The sequence below is a fragment of the Tupaia chinensis genome, unplaced genomic scaffold (genome assembly GCF_000334495.1).
Source record: "Tupaia chinensis unplaced genomic scaffold, TupChi_1.0 Scaffold000127_2, whole genome shotgun sequence".
In the NCBI taxonomy this organism is placed as follows: domain Eukaryota; kingdom Metazoa; phylum Chordata; class Mammalia; order Scandentia; family Tupaiidae; genus Tupaia; species Tupaia belangeri.
This window is the reverse complement of record NW_006159596.1, coordinates 1,175,486-1,179,958: the sequence shown is the minus strand read 5'-3', so window position 1 is coordinate 1,179,958 and position 4,473 is coordinate 1,175,486. Positions and strand designations below refer to the sequence as shown.

Sequence of the window (4,473 nt, the reverse complement as noted above, 5' to 3'; positions counted from 1 at the left end):
CACGCCGGGTGCGTGTGCGTGCGTGCCCAAGATCCCGAGAGGAGAATGGAGAAGGGATTGCGGCATGACCACCCCCCGGGGGGTGACTTCTCGCTTTCTGTCTCTCTGTCTCTGTCTGTCTGACAAGCACACGCGCCGTATAGCAAAAACCTCTCCAAAAAAAAAAAAAACTTGGTTACAGCATATCTGCCAATCACTTGTGGTGCCCTATAGGGAGGTACTATGGAAACAGGTGCTGTGAACGTAGCCTTGTGAAGTGCTAAGTCTCTGGGAACATGGGAAGTTAGTGACGCGGAGTCCTTCCAAGTATGGAAATGGGATACTGGATTTAAATATCCTAACTCCTGTATCTGACCAAAAGATATGATTTAGTTGCTGTATTCTGTATTTAAATTTAGGCTCCAAATGAAAAGAAAAAAAAACAGCTTTTACAACTCTAAATCCACTTTCTACTACAGAGAATGGTGACTGAAGCAGAAGTAAAAATAGCTGCTCACACCACAGTTTGAGAAAAATCTAAATCTGAAAATGATCATTTTTATTTGCCTGCTACCAAATAAGGACCTTGGGGAAGCAATGAGTCACCAAGATTCTAGCTTTTTACCAGATTCCAGCATGATGGGAGGGTATTTTTTTTTTCTTTTCTGTTGAGATTTGAATATTCTAAAACGTGCATCCCCCTGATATGGCACTTTAAGTTCCTTTCTGGAAAATGGGCGGAAATTTTCAGGCGCCCTTAGGACACTGTAGCCATTTCAGGGCCTGCCACCTCTCACGGGTATGGGAATACCACCTCCCGGCTGATGAGTACCCTGGGCTTTTAAAAGCCTTTCACAGACATCATCTCATTTGATCACATGTGATTCTCACAAAATCCTGGAGGCAAGGTTTGTAAGAGTGTGGCTGTCGTGTTAGAATATCATTGAACTGTGTGTCTTTTTGTAGAAACAGGATGAATCACTACCCGGTAAGAATATTTAAAAAAAAAGAACAAACAAAGGAAAACTGAGAAATGTAGAGATCTAAACTCCCTGTTAACCCGTCACATGGCCTCTGTATACACCAGCTCTCTTAAAGTGCCAAAAACCCAGGAACTGCTTGCAACCCGAGTGCATTTTCTTCTCTCCTGTGCTTTTAGAAGACAGTTTAAAGAGCATTAGGGAATGTTCTGGCCTTCTGTGCTGAAATGTTCTCTGTTGTCTAGTTGTCTGCAGGCTGTGAGAGCGGTCGGTTTGCTTTAAAGAGGCCGAACCACCTTTAAAACAAGCAGGCTTGTATGACGAGTTGACTCATTGTGGATGTGCAGAGATGTTTGCTGAGCTGCTTATCTAAGACGTGAGCGTTCTTCTGTCTCCGCGTGACACAGTCAGAGTTTAAAAGGGAGCGCCGTCTGCTGTGGACGTCTTCGGAAGGCGGTGTGAGAAAAACGTCTCTGCTCTACCGCAAGATCAGCTCTCTGTATCTCCCCCAGGGAATTTTCCTGCATCTTAAGAGGAAATCTGTGTTATCCAAGTTTGCAAGGGCAAAACACTTTGCCAAGAGCCCCCCAAACACAGCTTCCAAAGATGGAAGACATCCCCTCTCCTACTTCCAGTAGCCGGCTTAGCACAGGTTGGCCAGGAGGCTTGAGGCCTGCATCCCCGGAAAGACTGTTTTCTAGAGAGTTGTGGATAATCGCCATAGGTCTGGCATATTAACTTACAGCGGCGAAAGAGGGAAATGTAAGTCAATGAAGAGGACATCTGCTTGGCCCTCCTTTTTCCTGGACCGAGGGGACAGGAGAAGGGGAGTGAAAGGGCTCCCTAGAAAGTCAGGAAGCTGGCACTTCTGTGCCCTGCCCCAAGTGACCACCTCTTTGTTCCACAGTACTCACTGCCTGCTGTTGTCTTGTCTTGTCTTGTCTTGTCTTGTCTTTTCTTTTCTGGAGAGGTTTTTGCTATAGGATGCGTGCTTGCCAACCAGACAGAGAGAGACAGAGAGACAGAAAGTGAGAAATCACCCCCCAGGGGGGATGGTCACACCGCAAGCCCTTCTCCTCCATTCTCCTCTCGGGATCTTGGGCACGCACGCACATGCGCCCGGAGTGAGTTTTAAGCCACTGGGTCCGAGACGCGAACCGCGGTCGACTACGTGGGAGTCCAGCGACGTAGCCATTACGCCAACTGCTGGTCCCTCACTGCCTATGGGTTTCTCCTGCTAGCGAGGAGGCCAGGAGGGTGAGCAGGTCAGGGGGTGTCAGCAATCAGGACATTGCACAGGTCACAGCAACCTGGGATTAGGAAACGGGATTCTGGCCGAGCCTCCCTCTCCATCTCTGTGTGTGACTTTGGACAAGGGACTCTTCCTCTTCTTCTGTAAAATGAGTGGTGTGGGCCAGGTGTCCCTCCAGCGTCCCTAACAGCTTCTAAAAATCAGTAGGAAAGGTGTGGGAGATTGTGAGGCCTGGTTACCCCTGGAGCTGTAAAAGAATAGACCCAGCAGGTGGTGAGAAAATAATCCGCACGCAGTCCTCAGGATGGGCTGGAAAACTATACAGAAAGGGAGAACCCTGTGACGCTAGCCCTGAGCAGGGATGGATGAGGCCGTGTACAACGAGGCGCGAGAAAAGAAAGCGCACACCATAAAACGCAGTCAGCCTTGAGAGCCAAGCGGTGCCTCGTCCGTCCTGCAGTCTCCCTCCACGATCATGTAGCACCTCGCGCACACAATTAAATGTCAGCCACGGAAAACATTTCCCCTGGCTTTGTTGTTCCAGAACGGGATTCTTTTGTCCTCCATATAATGGATATGCAGAAACAGTGAGGGAACAGAGATTTTTTTTTTTCTAAAGCGATGACAAACACACTGCTGCTTCCTCCTCCCTCCTTCCTCCTTGTTCCCATCCCCCCTCCCCCGAAATAAATCATTGTTCCAAAAAAAAAAAAAAATCCCATTGTCTATTGTCCACGGAGATCAAGATCTGCCTAGGAACAGCTTCGGCGCGCGCCGCAGCGACCCCGGGCAGCCGGTAGGTGGCGCACGAAGGCAGCGCAGACGCGAGCGCCCGGCCGATCCCGGAGCTGGAGGGGGGTCTCGCCGCCCCCACTCCTGCCCGCCGCCGCCGCCGTCCACCCCCTCCTCGCGTGCTAATTGCTGGATACTCTACTGGGACTTCGGTCTGGGGGAAGGAAAGCGGGAACGGGAGGCGGGGACGGGAGGGGGGAATCCAGTTCCGTACACACAAAGCCTCCAGGGCCTCGGCGGCCCAGGAGCAGGGCGCCCTCTCCCTCCTCCCTTCTCCCTCCCTCCTCCTTCCCATGGCCACCAGAGGAGCAGACAGACCTCTGGGAGAAAAATAGGGACCTGGGCGCAGAGCCGCAGGCGCAGCAGTGCCTGGCGCTCCCACCCTCCAGAGCCCGGGAACCTCTCTCGGTGCACCGACTCGGCCCTCGCGCTGGGAGCCCAAGATGCTGTCCAACCCGGAATGCTGGAGAGGATTCCGGACCTGTCTGGGGCCAGCCCGCGTGTAGGAGGCTCCCCAAGTGGGCGCTGTTTGAGAGCCTTTTCCCAGGGAAAGTGAGGACACCCAGCCCTTTCTGTGTTCCAGCGAAGATGGAAGGGCCACGTGGCCACCGACCCCCAGCCCCTGTCTGCTAGAACCCGGTGGTAGGAGTCCCGCCGGCCCTCAGAGTCAGAGAGCCTGGACGGGATGTGAGCACTGGCACCTGAGGCTTTGTGACCTTGAAGACGTTCCTGAATTCCAGCATCCTCCACCTCCCTGGCTGTCAAATGCGGGGAGACTACTTACTTACCTCCTAGGAATGTTGTGAGGATTTTTCAAAGGTGGTGCTTAACTTAGCAGGCGGCCTGGCACGGAGTAGCTATTATTATTAACAACCCGATTCTCCTGGAGGAGGAGGGAGATGGGGTTTGCAGCCCTTAACACTGATCTGGTGTCACTGCTGCCTAAGAGGAGGAAAGGTTGCAAATGGAAAGCCTCAGGGGATGGTCGGAAAGAAGGTTCCTAACAGGAGGCCTCCTGTGTGTCTCTGCAGCCCCCTCCCCTCCTGCCCCTGCTGCTGTGGTTGGGAGCTCCTCCCATCGCTCTCCCTCGCCTGATGGATGCCCTTTCTCTGTTCAAGAACTCCCAGAGAGCAGTGTCACATGGGCCCCGGAGTCAGGCACGCCCAGGCGGAATCCTGGCTCCCAGGTGGGCTAGCTGGGAACTGGGCCAGTCATTCAGCCACCCCGCCCAGAGCCTCTGTTTGCTCCTCTGTTAACTGGTGGACCTAACACCTCTGCTCAGGGCTCCTGTAGAGATCAGCAGAGGTAACGTATATTAACCGCCCAGCATCTACTCATTCTTAAATTTAAAATGGAACAGCGGCAATTAGGTTCGATCATCTTGCGGGAAATACTGGAAGTTCACTGGCATTTCCACAGCATCCACGAGAGGTGATCCCAGCCACTGCTCACGACTGGCTTTGCTCCTCC

General features: G+C 52.5%; 1 long non-coding RNA gene across 1 annotated transcript; it reads right to left on the bottom strand.

The window, feature by feature from the left end:
• Window positions 1–1,181: 1,181 nt before the first annotated feature.
• Window positions 1,182–1,910, bottom strand: LOC114007131 (uncharacterized). Its single transcript, XR_003548771.1, has 2 exons — window positions 1,874–1,910; window positions 1,182–1,486 (listed from the first exon to the last, which is right to left on the bottom strand). It is a non-coding gene; the product is annotated as an uncharacterized LOC114007131 (long non-coding RNA).
• Between the last annotated feature and the right edge of the window lie 2,563 nt (window positions 1,911–4,473).